The sequence below is a fragment of the Ursus americanus genome, chromosome 18 (assembly GCF_024610735.1).
Source record: "Ursus americanus isolate L20-20 chromosome 18, mUrsAme1.1.p, whole genome shotgun sequence".
Taxonomy (NCBI): Eukaryota; Metazoa; Chordata; class Mammalia; order Carnivora; family Ursidae; genus Ursus; species Ursus americanus.
In genome coordinates, this window is record NC_142144.1 from 56,249,361 (window position 1) to 56,267,919 (window position 18,559).

The 18,559-nt window shown below is 35.1% G+C and overlaps 1 protein-coding gene across 13 annotated transcripts in view; it reads left to right on the forward strand.

The window, feature by feature from the left end:
• Window positions 1-18,559, forward strand: part of PTPRD (protein tyrosine phosphatase receptor type D) — a 2,182,843-nt gene that overhangs the window by 827,907 nt on the left and 1,336,377 nt on the right. For all 13 annotated transcript variants that reach the window (XM_087869643.1, XM_045780711.2, XM_087869649.1 and 10 more), the window contains one exon: window positions 2,944-2,985. The gene's annotated coding sequence lies outside the window, so the exon portion shown is untranslated. The remainder of the gene's footprint in view (window positions 1-2,943; window positions 2,986-18,559) is intronic.

Below are 18,559 nucleotides of genomic sequence, written 5' to 3' on the forward strand. Positions count from 1 at the left end.
TTAAATAGATTACTTGCAACCAAAATATCTCTGTCAAAAACCTTGACCAAGGTTAGTTCTCTTTTTCCTGAAAGATTCACTCTATGATCTCGTGATTTGGTAGGGTTTGTGAAGTACTGAGGTATAAGGAAGCTTCACCTCCTCTCCTAAGACAGGGTTTCTGAACCTCCGCACAAGATTGATATTTTGGGCCGCATAAATCTTTTTTGTGGGGGGCTGTCCTGTGAATTATTGGATGTTTAGCAGCATCCATGGCCTCTACCCACTAGATGCTAGTAGCATCCAGGAGCGTCCCACCCCAGCTGTGACAACCAAAAATGTCCAGAAATTGTTATATGTCCCTGGTCACAGGGATGGGAGGAGGAAATTAGCCCTGGTAGAAAAATCCCGAGATAAAACAGTAAAATGATGTGAATAGGTCACCACCTCTCCTTCGGTTCCACCACCAGATCTACAAGAATAGCTTCTGATCAAAACATACTACACCAAATATATTGTCTATCTTTCAGGTTTGGCATTTAGTACTTTCTTTATTGAGGCTATAGTTGTCCTTTTCTTCTTCCCTTTGTTATTATGTTCATTTTCTCTTATCAAGTCTTTCCCCCGCCTTCTAATCCTACCCTATACTCCGTTAAACCAAACTTTAAAAATTATGTTGCCTCCCTTTCCTCCTGCAACTTATTCCTATTTGTAGGAGTGCATGTTCTGATCAGAAAAATCATAGCACAGAAACTTAATCCTATTTTTTAAAGCCCTAACTATTCCTAATGGCCAGAGACATGGAAATTTTAGTAGCTGAAGATTGTCTGCTTTGTGAGTCCAGTTCTTACTTTGTTGATATCATGTCTTTCTGTGATAAATTTATTATAGCCTGGCAGTAACGCTGGGTCTCCAGCTTTGTACTTTCTCTTTGCCACATACTTCTGCTCCCATGGATATTAGATAATTGGATTCTTGCTTGACCTGTGGAAAACTTTAAGTACCTCCCTGTCATTTAAGAAGATTTTCTGTTCCTCTATTCATGCTAGACCACAAGTAAAACACAGAACATAGGATTACAGCTGTTAACTAACCATTTAAAATGCCTCATTGAAGAAAAATGCCACTTTTACTTTGGTTTTTTTTATGATTCTTTCATGAATAAAGTTTGCCATCCATGTTTCTCAATTATTTCTTGCAATTATAATTGTGCAAATATAAATATAATTCTATTAAAAAGCAAAAAAATACAAATGGAGATTTTCACACTTGAGAGATGATTAGTAGACTAGAAATAACAATTGACATATTTTTAAAATATCCAAATTATTTAATATTTTTGAAGAGTTTTTGAAGAATTTTTACTTTCAAATGTTTTATAGTTTTTAATAGTGAACATTTATTGGCTACTTACTATGCCCTAGGAAGGGTTTCTAAGCAATTTATTTGATTTAACTCATTTAATCTTCATAACAACTTCACTGTAAGTAAAAAAATTGAGGCTCAGAGAGGGTTATGTAAATTGTCTAAAGTCCAGTGTAGCTAGTAATCCAGGGGCCAAGTTTCAAATCCAAAAACTGTGAGACTCTAGGTTTGGCCATAGAATAAAGAAGATGGCCTGAATTTGTGTGTGTGTGTGTGTGTGTGTGTGTGTGCATGCATGTGTTTGTGTGTGTATGCACATACATGCATCATGCATGTGTGTGCCTGAATTTATTCACATGTCTGCTGTGCTTGACTATTGGCTGAGAGAACATTATGGGTTACCCAAAGGATCGGTTCCCTTACATTATCCAGGGACCCCTAAGGCATTTCCATATAACAATGAGAATCCCTTAATTGACAGTTTGGATTCAGTTTACTTGGTTATCCACGCAGGTGCTTTCTAGAGCTAAAATTCTTTGGCTCTGTAAACTTTAAATATGGAAGAAAAACATACTTTTATTATTACCTTATGAATGTTATCTATTTATTTTTAAAAATTTATTCATGGTAAAACTTTTATTCCAACATGCTGGTAGAAATCACAAAGGAAGTTTAATTCTTCTGATTTTTCCTCCCACATCTGGAAATTCCAAGCAGATAGAACGCCAAAAATTATGAACAAAATGAGTGGTTCTTTGATTTTACATTTAATTGAAGTTCTTATAATCAGCATAGTCACATTTGCAATGAGAATTCTTAGATTTAGATCTGTGCTTTTATGTGGATTGGGTGTCCACATTTTTGGAAATATGACACTGTGTCTAATAGAATAATAAAATAGGAGGAGATGATGGAAATATTGGTCTTAATGCAGCAATATGTGATTGTGTTTCCTCTTTTGATTTTTAAAGTGCTCAAGTTCATTTGAACATATTTAAATCTATTATCTGCACATACATTCTAGTTTCACTGCTTGAAAATTTGAAACATTGTAACTGTGAAATGATTCTCTTAATTTTAACTGATGTTCCATTGCCACATTTTGATGAGCAAATATTATAGGACTTTCATTATCATAAAACCTGTTTAACCTGCTTCCTCATCTTCTTATTTGAAACGTATTCATTCATTTAGCATTTTTGAAAAGTGTTGTCTGAGTTTTGTCTGAAATTGACTTTTGTGTATCAAGAATTTAATCTGCCTTTATGTTTCTTTCTAGGAAAAAATGTTTATTTTCAGACATTAAAAAAATAGAATTCTTTTAGAGATTCAGATAGAGAAGTAAATCAGAATATTTACACCTTTCTTTTTCTTAATGATCTAAAAGCAAAAAAAAAAATAATGATAAAAACAACATTTTTGAAGTTAATGGGCATATACTAATATTGAGCAACGGTTGAGGTTTAAACCATTTTTTTATTTTATGTATTTTTTTAGGTATTTTATGTATTTTTTAAAAAATTTTATTTATTGGTATTTCTCAACCTGTTTGTTATACTAAGTATATTAATGAGAATATATATATATTTTTTACAATAGGTTCCTGTCCTGAGACCACAGCAGGATGTGCCTTGGACAAAGGTATGCACACTTAAAATGTATTTTCAATATTCTCCAAAAATAAAGCATATAAATACAAATGTTATAATAATAAAAAATGTTATAAAAATTATATTAGTGTAATGTGCTTATATATATGGAAGTATAGTACATGTTCATGTATATGATAAACACTCTTTCATCTGATAAAACATGATACTAATGAGAAAACATTAGAATAAAAAACCTGATCATTAAATACATATCATTTCCTGATCACAGAAACCCTTAATTCATACAACATATATTCAAAGAATGGTTATCACTAATGCCTTTGACAGTAAAACAATGAAACTATTCTATGCTTGATGGAAGTTGTTTAACACAGTCTTTAATGACTCTGATGATTAAATTATTGAAGGTAGGATATATGCAAGTTAACTATCAGTTAAGAACTACCTAGGAATATCTAGGTTTTGGGGGACCAGATAGCGAAATTAGTTTAAAATTGCAAGTTGATTTCATGAGAAGATGCAAACAGCAAATTAAATAGAGCTCAGTAAGAAGTATATAAATGTACTATGGGAAAGATAAGGGTGAGAGTACAAGGCCAGTACAGGATGCCTTTGATTTCAAAATGGAATGCTGTTGTAAAAAAAAAAATGTGGACAAAGAACATTATAAATATCATGAATCTTAATAACCTTGAATCCTGAGAGGGAGCTGAAAAGGAATACATTGAATAAAAAGTACATAGTGGGAACTCCAGGAGTAAAGACAAAAGGAACTAAGATTCTTAGGAACTATAAGGGAGAAAGATGAAGGAAGGAACTGGAAACAGATCCCATACACAGAAGCTATGAAAACCAGTCCTTGTCTATGGAGGAAGTAGCAAGAAAAAATTGCTTAAAGTACCACATAAGGAATGTGAGTTCTGGGATAAAGTATTGAAAGAAGGTTTGTCATTTCTTTGGAGGTATTTAGATAATGAATGGTTCACAAATGTTTGCTTATAGTCTCTCTAAAACTTCTCTAGATCATTTACCCTATTTCGAGTCTTTCCACCCCATAATGAAATGAGTGAAGCAGTTCTTTTATTTTTCTGTGTGATAATTTCATATTTAGAGGAAAGTTGAAAGTTTGTGGTTATAAAAAATGTGTATATATATATAATATACACACACATATATATACACACACATATATATCATTAATAATAATTGATAACCTATTTTATGCAAACATAATACATATATATGCATATATATACACACATATAGATATGATATCATTAATAATAATTGATAACCTATTTTATGCAAACATGATACTTGGGGAAATACACTTATATAATCATCTTTTATTTTGGCTCAAAAAATACTATATGTGTTCTGCCATGTAACTTCTCTATGAAAAAATAAACTTCTATAAGCATATACATATATGAATAATTGAGATTTAAAACTTGAAACATACTTCTAGGTTTTTTTTGTTTTGTTTTGTTTGTTTGTTTTTGGAGTATGACGCGCCTCCATTTTTCATATATTTTTTTTGTCTTAGTCACTTTCAGTCTCTATTCAGAGACTGGTGTGACTTCAGAATATCCATGTAAAATATGCCAGCCAATGTCCTCTGCCAGACAGAGAATGAATGGCTCTAGGCACAAATCTCTGTTGTGTCAAGGCTTTGGCATGACATTTGGCAGGGAACTAAATCAAACACAGCACAATGCAAATAATCATGGTTTCCCATAGATATGCAGCCTCAACTTCAAGCCTGCTGTTAGTCATTACTACTATTTCCCCTGATATTCTAGGGAACATTTCTGGTAATAAACTGAAAACTATGGTATTTCCTGGTGCTCTCATAGCGCAAAGAAATGTAAAGATTGTGGCTTTGAAACTGGACCTTCCTGTCTTTGAAGTGTGGCTCTGTCACTTACTAGTTGTGAAATCCTGGGCAGGCTATTTCAGATATAAAATGAATTTACTATACTTACCACAAGGATTTCATGGGCATTAAAATGATACAATTGTCCTAAATCACGTCTTCTGCTTCTTACATAATTAAATGCTATTTTACTTCCTATTTTTATAATGGGTTGGGTTTTGTGTTAGACTTTTTAATAATCATCTCAATCATATTGTGAATGCAATAGGAATGACTAATACACATTTTTAAGTTTTAGGGTTTGTCAACATGTGCAATAATATTTGTCTTCATCTTTGGGTAGACACTCTTTCTGGTGAAGGAAGAGTTGTTACAAATTTCTTGATCTTTTTTTTTAAATATTTGCTTCCTTTTTTTAAAAGTTGCATATGATACAAAGGGTCTTTATGTTGCATAAGAGTGTTTTGAATCTCCTTCATTTAATTTTAGGCTTTGCTGTGTGCTCAAGGATAGCAAAACACATCATTGTAAAATGTAGATGGCTTAGCAAAACTATACCTCCATAGCATATCCACACTATCTTAGTTTAGTTCAGTAGCTCAGTTCAACTTCAGTCGTGAGAAATTATTATGTGTTATATGCACTGCACTAGGTGCTAAAGATGAAAAGGAGGAAGAGATGTGTTCTCTCCCTGATAAGGGCATTACAACCCTAGAAGTGAGAAGACACGCAAACACATCATTTAATCAATTAATTAGTTAACTAATTAATTAATTTTTAAAAATATTTTTAAAACTTATTTGAGAGAGAGAGCATGAGCCAAGGGGAGGGGCAGATGGAGAGGGAGAAGTAGACTCCCCACGGAGCATGAAGACTACTGACACAGGGCTCCATCCCAGGACCCTGAGATCATGAACTGAGTTGAAGGCAGACACTTAACAGACTGCGCCACCCAGACACCCCCACATCATTGAAAGGGGAACCCTCTTACACTGTTGGTGGAAATGCCAGCTGGTACATCTACTCTGGAAAACAGTATAGAGGTTCCTCAAGATGTTAAAAAAAGAGCTACACTATGACCCAGCAATTGCACTACTAGGTATTTACCCCAAAGATACAGATGTAGTGAAAAAAAGGGGCACATGCACCCCAATGTTTATAGCAGCAATGTCCACAATAGCTGAGCTGTGGAAGGAGCCAAGATGTCCTTCAACAGATGAATGGATAAAGAAGATGTGATTCATCTATACAATGGAATATTACTCACCCATCAGAAAGGCTGAATACCTACCATTTACATCGACATGGATGGAACTGAAGGGTATTATGCTAAGTGAAATAAGTCAATCAGAGGAAGACAATTATCATTTGGTTTCACTCATATGTAGAATATAAGAAATAGCACAGAGGATCATAGGGGGAAGGGAGGGAAAACTGAATGGGAAGAAATCAGAGAGGGAGACAAACCATGAGAGACTCTTGACTCCAGGAAACAAACTGAGAATTGTGGAAAGGGAGGTGGGGGGGGGGATGGGTAACTGGGTGATGGGCATTAAGGAGGGCACATGATGTGATGAGTACTGGGTGTTATAAGCAACTAGTGAATCATTGAATCCTACATCAAAAACTAATGATGTACTATATGTTGGTTAATTGAACATAATAAAAAAATGATGTAGTAACAGTACAAAGCAGAGATGCCAATGAGGGGACATTTAGAAAAGTCACTTCAATCAATCTGGCTTCCTGGAGGGGTAGATAATTCAAGTATCTTGAAAGGTGCTGATGAACTGGTCAGATATAAGTCAAATACAGAGGTAGGAGGGTGGAAAGAGATCAGGAATAGGACTAAAACAGTGATGGTAATAATAAAGGTTTCAACTTAAATTGGGAAGTGAAATCCTCCCACTTAGATATTGAAGGTATATATTTAAGATATATTTAGGAGGTTGTTTTTATAGGACTGAGATTTATCATAGTGATATTTATAACATGGCAATAGGAAACATTATTAAATAGTACGGAAACTGAAATAAATAATATTTAGGAGAAGATATTTTACAGTTTTGAAGATTATTTAAGGAGGATGTGTTCTTAAAAAGTAAGACAAATTGTAAAATCATGTTATGGTACCATACCTCTTTTATACATATGTTTTTATACATATATTTATATAAAAAGATAGAATGTTCAAATAATTATATATATGATGTCCTTTTGTTAGGGCACAGGTTTCAAGAAGAACATGTAGATGACTGTGAAGAAACCCATTCAGTATCATTAATAGTGATTATCCCTATGTAGTATACCTAGCTATATGTGTGATTTTTCCTTTTTTTTTTTGAACTTTGAAATGTGCCTTACATTACATGACAAATATGATGAACACACTCTAATGTGGCTCTCATGAGTCCTGCCTCCTGATGTTCAGACCTTGAGTGTGGACAGAACCTTTGACCTGTTTCTAACCAACAGCATGTGAAGAAGATGATAGCATCTCAGTCCTTTGATTATGTTACACTGACAGGTGTGTACAATTCTGATAGGTGTGTAATGATATCTCATTGTAGTTTTAATTTTCATTTTTCTAATGACTAATTATTTTGAACATATTTTCATGTGCCTATGTGGCATCTGTATGTTTTCACTGATGAAATGTCTGTTCATATAGTTTGTCTATTTTATAACTGGATTGTTTTTAAACTTTTGAGTTTTGAGAGCTCTTACGAATAATATATTGCATGTATATACATACTGGCTGGTGGAGAAGGTGAAGAGATATTGGCTGGAAGTCCAGAAAGTAAGCAGTCAGGAGGCAGTTGTCATATTATTCTGAAGGCCAGGGTGAAAGAAATGAAGTTTATAAGGCTGTGATAGTCAAGATGATGTAGGAGCACATCTTGGAGGACAATAACTTCAAACCCTTATATTTCCCTGAAGCACAGAATGGTTCCTTACCCTCAAAAATTTTATTGTATGTTAATAAATAAATGTTCTTCCATTCCCTGGATTTGAAATTTTATAGGTCTTCTCATTTATCATAGACCTTTTATACTACCAGTATTTGAGTAGTTACAATAAGATATAAAATTTTCCAGTGGAAAAACTTAATTTAAGTTTTGGTGTGTGGCAAAGACACAGGGAGAGAAGAAAGGCTTGATTTGGTCAAGCTAAGATCTGGAATTCAGATTATCTACAGAAATAAGGTAGATATTTTGTAGAGGTTTTTCTCTAGGTACTGTAAGAAAGTTCAGTTCAGAAGGCAAATCCCTCTCTGAGGGTGATACATCCATGGCAGTCCAGTAAAGCAGGATGGGTTGGGAGTTTATCATGAGCAAATGTACAACACCAGGTGGGAGAAGAAGAAAAGGAAGCAGTATCTGAAAGTCTAGAAAGACTAGAGCATGTTGGTCAATTGAAGGCATCCGGTGGCAAAGTAACCATTCATTATTCAAGAGAGACATTAACTATCTGAAGATATTTGCCTCATTTGCTGATATATGTAGTAGACTGGGTTTATACTCAAAACTGAAAATTAATATGGTGCTGTATAAACCAAACATAAGTCCTCTCAACTGAACAGGGACCAAGAGGCTCCCCAACTGTATGAGCATTAACCCTTTAGTTGTTGAGTTGTGGGGGCTTCTGGAAGAGAGCCAAGACTGAAAGGCAGTGGGAAAGAGGGGGTTTGAATTAGTGACTCTTTACCAGTTGTGTCTAATTTCTTTAATATTTTAATAACGAGTTCAGCCAATACCAGAACAGACTGGCCAAATACAGCCTTGACTATATGCCTATTAGTAGAGGGTCTCAGTGGAGCAGGTTGAGAATAAAATGAGTAAAGAAAAGGAATAAGGAGCCTGTTTGCTCAAAGATAAACACTGATAGAAGGATTACTTTTGAAAATTATTTTACTATGGAGATCATCAAAATTGACTTGATGGAAGAGTCTGAAATATCGAAGGTATAAGACATGATTTTTTTTCCCATAAAACACTATCTGCCATACTCTGGTAAACCTATTTCCTACTGGGTATTGTGTTTGCTACCCTCATCACATTTGGAGATCCCATAGCTTATCAGCCACTTTTTGCTGTGAAAATGTCTTTTATTTCTTGTTAAGAATTCTGATTATTTTAATGTTTCAGCCTAGTATTTAATTCATAGATTCTTGCCTTGCCTGGATGCAACCTAGACTTGATCTAGTTTTTCTGAATATGTTTGGGGTAGTAGGTGGTGGGGAAGAGTGGGAGTGAAGGATTAAGACGAGGGTACCAAATGCCCTGATTCCTCACATCTCTTCCTCCTTTTCTGTTATTTGTTTGGGTTGGAATAGGGGAGTAGAAGGAACACAAAATTCTCACATGTAACTGCCCTCAGGCAAGTGGCTATCTACTCTTCATTGGTTGTCACTGCTGCTTTATCTTTGGCCTTTAGTGCTTTCTACTAATCCGGGGCCCACTTCCTCCACAAATATCTTTTGGTGTATTTCAGAACACCCTGTAAGGACCACTCCTATGTAGTTGTCTAGTGTGCCAGGCCTGGCTGAAATTCAGCCTCTTTCTACCTCTCTTCACCTTCTGTCAGGTTCCATATGTGGCCATATCACAGACTTCACATACGGAAAGATAGGTGGTTCCCTGTTGTTTTGAATGACATAAGAATTGCCTTAAGCTAAAAGTAAACATAAATTAAAACACACAGAAGTCAATTGAAGAGAGCCTACATTGAATGATGTCTCTTTTTTTTTGTAATAGGGAAAGGAATGGTGGTATTTTAAGTAGGAAAAATTAAGCCTGGTGTGGGAGACTGTGAAATAGACATAAACGTGTGTGTGTGAGTGTGTATGTGTGGTGTGTAAAAAATTATTTTTTTAATATTGTCCACTTTGCTCTTGAGATGAGAACTGAGTAGTGCAAATACAACCTAAATGCATTAGGCTGTATTTGCAATGCACCCAACCAGTGTTATTTGGGAACTTCTCCCCAGCAGTGCTAGAGGTTCACCAGCAGAAATGGCAATGGGGATTAGCCAATGTAAACCTTACCAAGATGATAATCTTTATAACTCAAAGAGATCAGCGATTCTAGGGTGCTATCAAGAACATCCGGGAAGTGGTTTTACATGTGCTCCAGACTGCGTAAGAAGAGAAGTGAAGCTGAAATAATGATGACAGGCTTGCAGAAAACAGGAGAGTCAGAATTCTTGGCTATGATGAGCAGGATAGTCAGGAACATATGCATGTTTGGAAGGATAGGTTAACATCTATATCTTATATTCTCCTTATGAAAATTCTGCAAGGTAGAAAGATCCATGTTTATTTGGGGAAACTGAGTCATAAAGCACATAAGTAAATTTGTGATAAGCAAAATTCATTTGCATTAATTTCAAATCCCACATTCTTTATATGAAGTTATAATAGCTAATATAGAAAATTGGAATAGAAGAATTGGGTGATAAGCTGGGTTTGATTAAAGAGGAAATAATTATTCTATAATAAATCCTTGTTCTCAATTTCTAACTGCTTTAGAAATTTTGTCTCTATTCAGAAAGATAACTGAACAAAGAAAACCTCACAAAATTTATAGAAAAACAACTTTCGTTTTTCAAATTCAGAAAGTTTTAGTGTTCTCAGTTGTTTTTGAAACTTATTTAGCCCAGAAGCTGCTGTGCTAAAAATTGTGGAATGTCAAATCTACACTCCTCTATACATTTTGTGTTTTATCATAAAATTTAAATAGTTATATGTGCACATAGCAGAGCTATCATTTGCATGAAACTTAACTAAAAAGTAAATACTAAATGTTTCAAATAGAATATAAAAGGTGTAATTGCTTAGTTCCTTTGCACTTTTACTCTTACTATTATGAACGAGTGCTAAGGTAATGATCACAAGGGGAATTCCAAGAAACTGTTCTGTCTTTATTATATTGCCTGAATCCCTCTGAAGTTTTGCTGATACACTAAGTAGACCATCCAAGTGAAAATAATTCTGTAATAAACATTATTTTCAGAGCTTTGAAGAAAACAGTTATTCCATAAATGCGTTTTATGAAACACATCCTTGTAGAAACACTCTAGGTAAAATGGGTTCCAGGAAAAAAGTAATTTGAGAAACACTACTTACCACACCCCTATATACGAAATAATCCTATGGGAGATTTAACATGTTTATCAGCACAAGACACTGAATATTTGTGCAGCAAAAGCCATTACTTTTGTTTGATCTAGCAAAACTTGAATCTATAGGCAATATAGTCACGTGGGAAGCAGTATTTTAGTAGTAGTTGAGCATGTGGTCTCTGGGGTCAAACTGGGTTTGATTCCATGCTCCATTTTTTTTAATTGAAGTAAAATTTACATAATATAAAACTAACCATGTAAGGTGACTCATTCAGTGTTATTTAGTACATTAGCAATACATTCACAACCTCTACCCAGTTCCAAAACATTTTTTCACTCCAAAAGGAACCCTGTACTCATTAAATAGTTGCTCTCCATTCCTCCATCCCCCACCTGCTCCACTCTGACACATAGTGTGAACATCTACTTCCACTCATTGAGACTCAGTTTTTCTCAGTATTCCTATAAAGACAGGAATGGCTTTCAACTTACATGGTAGGTGTAAGGATTCAGTAAAATAATCCATGCAGTGCACTTAGAATACTGTAAGTATTAGATACATGTTTGATAAAATGTTTAACTTATTCGGTCCTATTTAGCATCCACGGAGTATATTGTTTGAGAAAGTACTTTTTAAAAAAGTGCTGATTGAAGTCTATAGAACAGGAAAAGACCTCTAAGCGTTAGACCAAGGATTCCTTAGGCGCTAATGAATCTCATATGATACTCAGGTGCTCCAGAAAACTGAGAATTAGCACCCACATTTATCTCTGTCTTTCCATATAATGTTTATGGCTAAAGTGGTTTAGAGGTAGAAGTTAGAGCAGAGAGGTGTTGAGGGAGGGCCAGAAGTCCCCAGGAATTAAGACATGAATGAAGGAGATGAAACAGCTGACACCAGCAATAACCTAAGTCTAATTATTTTCCAGTTGACTCCATAGGTTTTCATGATTATGAGATTTTTTAAAAAGTGCCATTGAGATGGAAAAGCAACATGTAAAAATATAAAATTTTGTATAAGCATATGTTTATATTTATGTAAACATATGCAAATTTAATTATAGGTATAATTTTATATAAATGGAATCATATTCTACAATGGGTGTATAGCTCTAAAAGAATTTTCACTCAAATGAGAGCTGTAATTGCCACGCTGTATCAGGAATTCAGGTGTTTTTCATTTGCCTCTGTAATCTTTTCCATAATTTGAAATTTTCTACATGACTATCTGCTATCTTACTAACAGAAACAAAGCAAAAATGCTATATCCATTTAATAACAGAGACACATTACAACCAAGCTTTGTTTGATATTTTTACCTGACTTGTCTTGATAATTGCTGGAAGACAAACCCTTAAGTGTCAAAATGATTCTCAGCCTGAAGCAGGTTCTCTCGGTTCCAGATGGAGACAGAAGAAAGAATAAAGGAGTTTGTGGAGCCCTCCTTTCCCCCATCAATACAAATTACTCTTGAACCCTGGTAATATACAGTAAACTGGAGCTGTCAATTTCTTCTTCCTCTTTCTAGTTCAATCTGTCCAAATTAAAAAAAAAAAAATTCTTTCCCCCCAAAACATGATTATACCATTGATTTGTAACTCATTTACAAATTCTACAAAATGTAATACACTCAGTGATTTTAAAGGATGAGAAAAGTTTATCACTCTTCACTACACAGGCAAGTTTTATTTTCTGTTCTTAATCTTCAGTCTGTACTTTCTTCATTTACCTCCTGAATCAAAGAATGTAAACTCCTGTAGTGGTTCTCAAACCTGAGTGTCTTCATAGGAATCATCTGAAACCTCGTTTAAAATGCAGATTCTTGGACCCCACCCCAGAGTTGCTTATTCCTGAGAATGAGGTCTGGGAATCTGCAGGTTACAATAGTCAAGATGATACTGAGGCATGCAATTCATGGATTACACTTGGAGAAACATTAGAAGCTTTATAATAAAGCCCTCAATGGCTAACCTACTTGCAAAACTGTGATTTAAAAAAAATAATTTCTTCCAGTCATTTTTCTTCTAAAAGTATCAGTAATTCTTTTTAGCTCCTCTTCTTGAAAATGTGTTTGGTTCAGGTAGAACATGACAACTTATCTGTCATAATAATCACATGGACCATCCCCAAATGCCAAATGCAGAAATGATCAAATAATCTACTTTTTCATTTCATTTTTATAGTATAAATATAATCCAATCGCTTACAAGTGAAAGAATCAAATCTTCAATTATGTTTTATTAGATTGATGTGATTTCACCAAAATAGTCTTGTTTGCAATGAATTATTTAGTACCTAGTATGCAATAGCAATGTAATATTTAATTTATATAATATCTATAGTTTAGGATTTTTCTTTAAACTGTCTCAGATGTGCTAACGCATTTTCCCCTAAACATCTCTGAGAAGCAGATAAGAACTGCTATTTTTTATCACCAATTGGAGAGAGACTGAATCACTGAGTTATTAAGTAACTTAAGGAGGGTCACAGAGTCAGTGACTAAGTCAGAACAAGCACTCATCTCCTACTTGATCAGTAATTTTCTCAACAAATCCTGTTGCATATATTTCTACCTGTAAGAGTTTACAAGTCATTCAATTTCCTGAGAGATTCTTCATTATGGACATATGAGAATTTGTACCCTCTAGAAAGTTGAAACCTGGAAGTGGAAAATCATATTAGACAAGTCCTTACTTTTCAAATGTAAATTTTAAAAAATTCCTTGAGTGTCCTTGTCACTATTCCTATTTCACAGAGTACTTCATTCATTCATTCATTCATTCATTCATTCATTCACTTACTTATTTAGTCAAGGAACTGATATTTACTGACCATATGTAATATATCTAACACTCTGCTAATAAACAGGACATTATCCTTGTCCTGAGTTTGTGTGGTCGATAAATAAATAGACACACATACAAATGGTATAATCTAACAGTTGTTCTATTGGAGCTAGATATTATGTACAAAGTGGCATAGGGGAAGAGTCCGAGTCCTTTTCTTCTCAGAAATTAGGAAATTTGAGCTAGGATTTAAAGGAAGGACAAGAATTTACATGGATTCAATGTAAGAATAGGCGCATGGTCAGTGGGAAAATAGAGGAAAACTTTAAATATAATGTAGTCATATCCCATCTACGATGTAAGTGCAGATTTCTGGATTCGAAATTCAGAGGGAAAATAAATATATTTGTAATTTTTGGAGGACATTTGCACCACATTGGAATCCTCATTTTTGGACTCTAGCAGCTTCCAAGGAGACCGATGTGGATCATACTCACAGAAATGACCTTTAACACCGTGAGCTTTCCCCATTAAAACCATTCTCTCTCTGGCAGCCATATTGATTTAGAAAACTAGATTTCTCTTCATTATACAACGTATACAAGCAAACACAAAAGAGAGCTAGTGTTTTTAAATGGTAAAACTAAGCACAGGGAGCACTCAGTTCCTAGGCTGGCCTTGTATGCTTCAGCCTGAAGGGTATTTTTGCAACCAAGTAAGAAGCCCTCAAAATATAATGGAAACACTGACAGACACTTAACTATACCAGCTCTGGTGGGTACAGCCATAATTCACTTCATAATACAAATTGATATGTTGTCCAGAGGGGTCCCTGCATTGGTGTTATTGAGTGTCTTTTTGAAAAGTTCTGGTTCTGGGCTATGAAGCCGTAAAATGAAACTGAATGATTCTCTCTGAAATAGTTTCTGAACGGGGCCCCTCAATTACAGTAGTGTTATCCTTAGGGCAGGCAACATGGAAATGTCCTACAAAGACTGGAAATATAAAATAATAAACCAAAGTGAAAACAAACAATGAAACAAAGTTTGTTGTATTAAAGTCTAATATTTCTTCCCACAAGGTCTACTTAAAAGCTGAGCACACCAGAGGTGAAAAAGGGTAGCTTGCTTTAAGTGGGGTTAGTCATTAAGCAGGTTGGGAGTACACTCTGTATTTGTGAAATCATGTGGTGGGCCAAAGTTCAGCCATCCCTGTGATCTTGATGGCCAAAGTGTCCTATGTGTTTTATAATATAATGCAAATGACTTCAGTCTGAGGTAGCCACATTTCCAAATACCATTTAGGGCTTTAATGACTTGTCCTAGAAAGGTCCTGCCAGGCCATGTTTAATGGGTCTTCTAAACAATGTAAAAAGATTTCTCTAAATGTGTTATATAGCTTATAATTTTAGTGTAAAAATAATTTCCCACTGTCCCCACTATTGCTCCCTTCCCAAATGCAATTTTTGAGGCTTTTTATTGAAAATGTTATGATGTCACTTTCTTCTCTCTCAATCTGAATCCTCCCAATCTTGGTCTTCTGATTCCATATGCAGAGTTAGGGTTCTGACAATTAGAAAAGCTCCACAGAATTCAGAACATAACACAGAATCCTGAGAGACAGACTCAATTTTCATCAGGAAATTAGGAGACAAGGATTCTAGTGTCAGCTTTTCCAATGTGAACTATATAACCTTGAGTTCATTGTAACCTTGATGGGCCTCAATTTGCTCATCTCTAAAATGAAGGTTACAGACTACCTCTTTGTATCCTTTAACGTTGTTCCATAACACCATTTAAGCCTGCTAATGAATTACTTAAATTTTGAAGTCCACATTAAGCATTATGGAAAAGCATAACTGGCAAGATTTTCCTCTCAATTACTTGTGCTAATAGGGGCCAAAATGGCATGGATACTTTAAATTCACAGATAATCCCCAAACTTCAATTTAGCTAAGTGTTCCAACCTCCTCTCCTGCCAAACCATTTACAGGGGATTCAAAGAATTAGCACACACTGGCATGAGATTTATTTCCTTTATAATTCCTGCCTTCCCTATTACCTTACCACCAGGAAGTTTCCATATCTAAATTTCCAAAAATAGAAATGAGGGGTAAATCAAGTATAGCTTGTTGCATGACTATCAGTTATGGTTCAAAATATTCCAACACAGTTGGAATATTAACTATTACTTTTACTATTAATGATAATTTATAAGGGATTTATCCTTTGTCAGGTGTATTACAAATCATTTTATTTAAACCCACAACCATCTTGTTAGGTAGTCTGTTACTTTCCTAGGGCTGCCATTTCCAGGTGCCACAAGCTGAGTGGTTTAAACAACAAGAAATTTATTGTCTCACAGTTCTGGAGGCTAGAAGTCTGAAATTAAGGTGTCAGCAGGACTGGTCTCTTCTGAGGCCTGTGATGGAGAATCAGTCAGACCTCTTTCCTAGCTTCTGATGTTTTGTTGTTGTTGTTGTTGTTTTGTGTTTTTTGTTTTTTGCAAAATTTTGGCACTTTTTGACTTGCAGATGTGTCCCTCTGGTCTCTGCTTTCATCTTCACATAGAGGTTTCTTTGTGTGTCTGTCTCTCCCATGGTGTTATTTTCTTTTTCTTTCTTTCTTTTTTTTTTCTTTTTATACTGGTCCTTATGCTGGACTCATTTATCTTTTTTTAAAATTATTAACATATAATGTATTATTTGTTTCAGGGGTAGAGGTCTGTGATTCATCAGTCTTACACAATATACAGCACTCACCACAACACATACGCTCCCCAGTGTCCATCACCCAGCCACCCTATCCCTCCTACCCCCCTCCACTCCAGCAACCTCAGTTTGTTTCCTGAGATTAAGAGTCTCTTATGGTTTGTCTCCCTCTCTGGTTTCATCTTGTTTCATTTTTTCCCTCTCTTTCCCCATAATCCTCTGCCTTGTTTCTGAAATTCCACATATCAGTTAGATCATATGATAATTGTCTTTCTCTGACTTATTCCGCTTAGCATAATACCCTCTAGTTCCATCCATGTCATTGCAAATAGCAAGATTTCATTTTTGATGGTTGCATAATATTCCATTTTATATATTTACCACATCTTCTTTATCCATTCATCTGTCGATGGACATCTGAGCTCTTTCCATAGTTTGGCTATTGTGGACACTGTTGCTATAAATATTGGGGTTCAGGTGCCCCTTCAGATTATTACATTTGTATCTCTGGGTAATATACTGGCAATATACCCAGTAGTGCAATTATTGGGTCATAGGGTAGCTCTATTTTCAACTTTTTGAGGTACCTCCATACTGTTTTCCAGAGTGGCTGTACTAGCTTGCATTTCTACCCAACAGTGTAGGAGGGTTCCCCTTCCTCTGCATCCTTGCCAACATCTGTCATTCCCTGACTTGTTAATTTTAGCCATTCTGACTGGCTTGAGGTGGTATCTCATTGTGATTTTGATTTGTGTTTCCCTGATGCCGAGTGATGTCGAGCACTTTTTCATGTGTCTGTTGACCATGTATGTGTCTTCTTTGGAGAAATGTCTGTTCATGTCTTCTGCTCATTTCTTGATTGGATTATTTGTTCCTTGGGTATTGAGTTTGATAAGTTCTTACAGATTTCGGATACTAGCCCTTTATCTGATTTGTCATTTGCAAGTATCTTCTCCCATTCTGTCAGTTGTCTTTTGGTTTTGTTGACTGTTTCCTTTGCTGTGCAGAAGCTTTTTATCTTGATGAAGTCCCAATAGTTCATTTTTGCCCCTGCTTCCCTTGCCTTTGGTGATGTGTTTAGGAGGAAGTTGCTGCGGCTGAGGTAGAAGAGGTTGCTGTCTGTGTTCTCAATGATTTTGATGGATTCCTAGCTCACATTTAGGTCTTTCATCCATTTTGAGTCTATTTTTGTGTATGGTGTAACAAAATAGTTTAATTTTATTCTTCTGCCTGTGGTGATCCAATTTTCCCAACACCATTTGTTGAAGAGACTCTCTTTTTTCCAATGGATATTCTTTCCTGCTCTGCCGAAGATTAGTTGACCATAGAATTGAGGGTCCATTTCTGAGTTCTCTATTCTGTTCCATTGTTCTATGTGTCTGTTTTTATGCCAGTACCATACTGTCTTGATGACTACAGCTTTATAAAAGAGCTTGAAGTCTGGAATTGTGATGCCACCAGCGTTGGTTTTCTTTTTCAACATTCCTCTGCCTATTTGGGATTTTTTCTCATTCTATACAAATTTTAGGATTATTTGTTCCATCTCTGTGAAAAAAGTTGATGGTATTTTGATAGGCATTGCATTAAATGTGTAGATTGCTCTAGGTAGCATAGACATTTTAACAATATTTGTTCTTCCAATCCATGAGCATGGAATATTTTTCCATTTCTTTGTGTCTTCCTCAATTTCTTTCATGAGTATTCTATAGTTTTCTGAGTACAGATTCTTTGCCTCTTTGGTTAGATTTATTCCTAGGTATCCTATGGTTTTGGGTGCAATTGTAAATGGGATCAACTCCTTAATTTCTCTTTCTTCTGTCTCACTGTTGGTGTATAGAATTGCAACTGTTTTCTGTGCATTGATTTTATATCCTGCCACTTTACTGGTTTCCTGTATGAGTTCTAGCAATTTTGGGGTGGAGTCTTTTGGGTTCTCCTCATAAAGTATCATATCATCTGCAAAGAGTGAGAGTTTGACTTCTTCTTTGCTGATTCAGATGCCTTTTCTTTCTTTCTTTCTTTCTTTCTTTCTTTCTTTCTTTCTTTCTTTCTTTCTTTCTTTCTTTCTTTCTTTCTTTCTTTCTTTCTTTCTTTCTTTCTTTCTTTC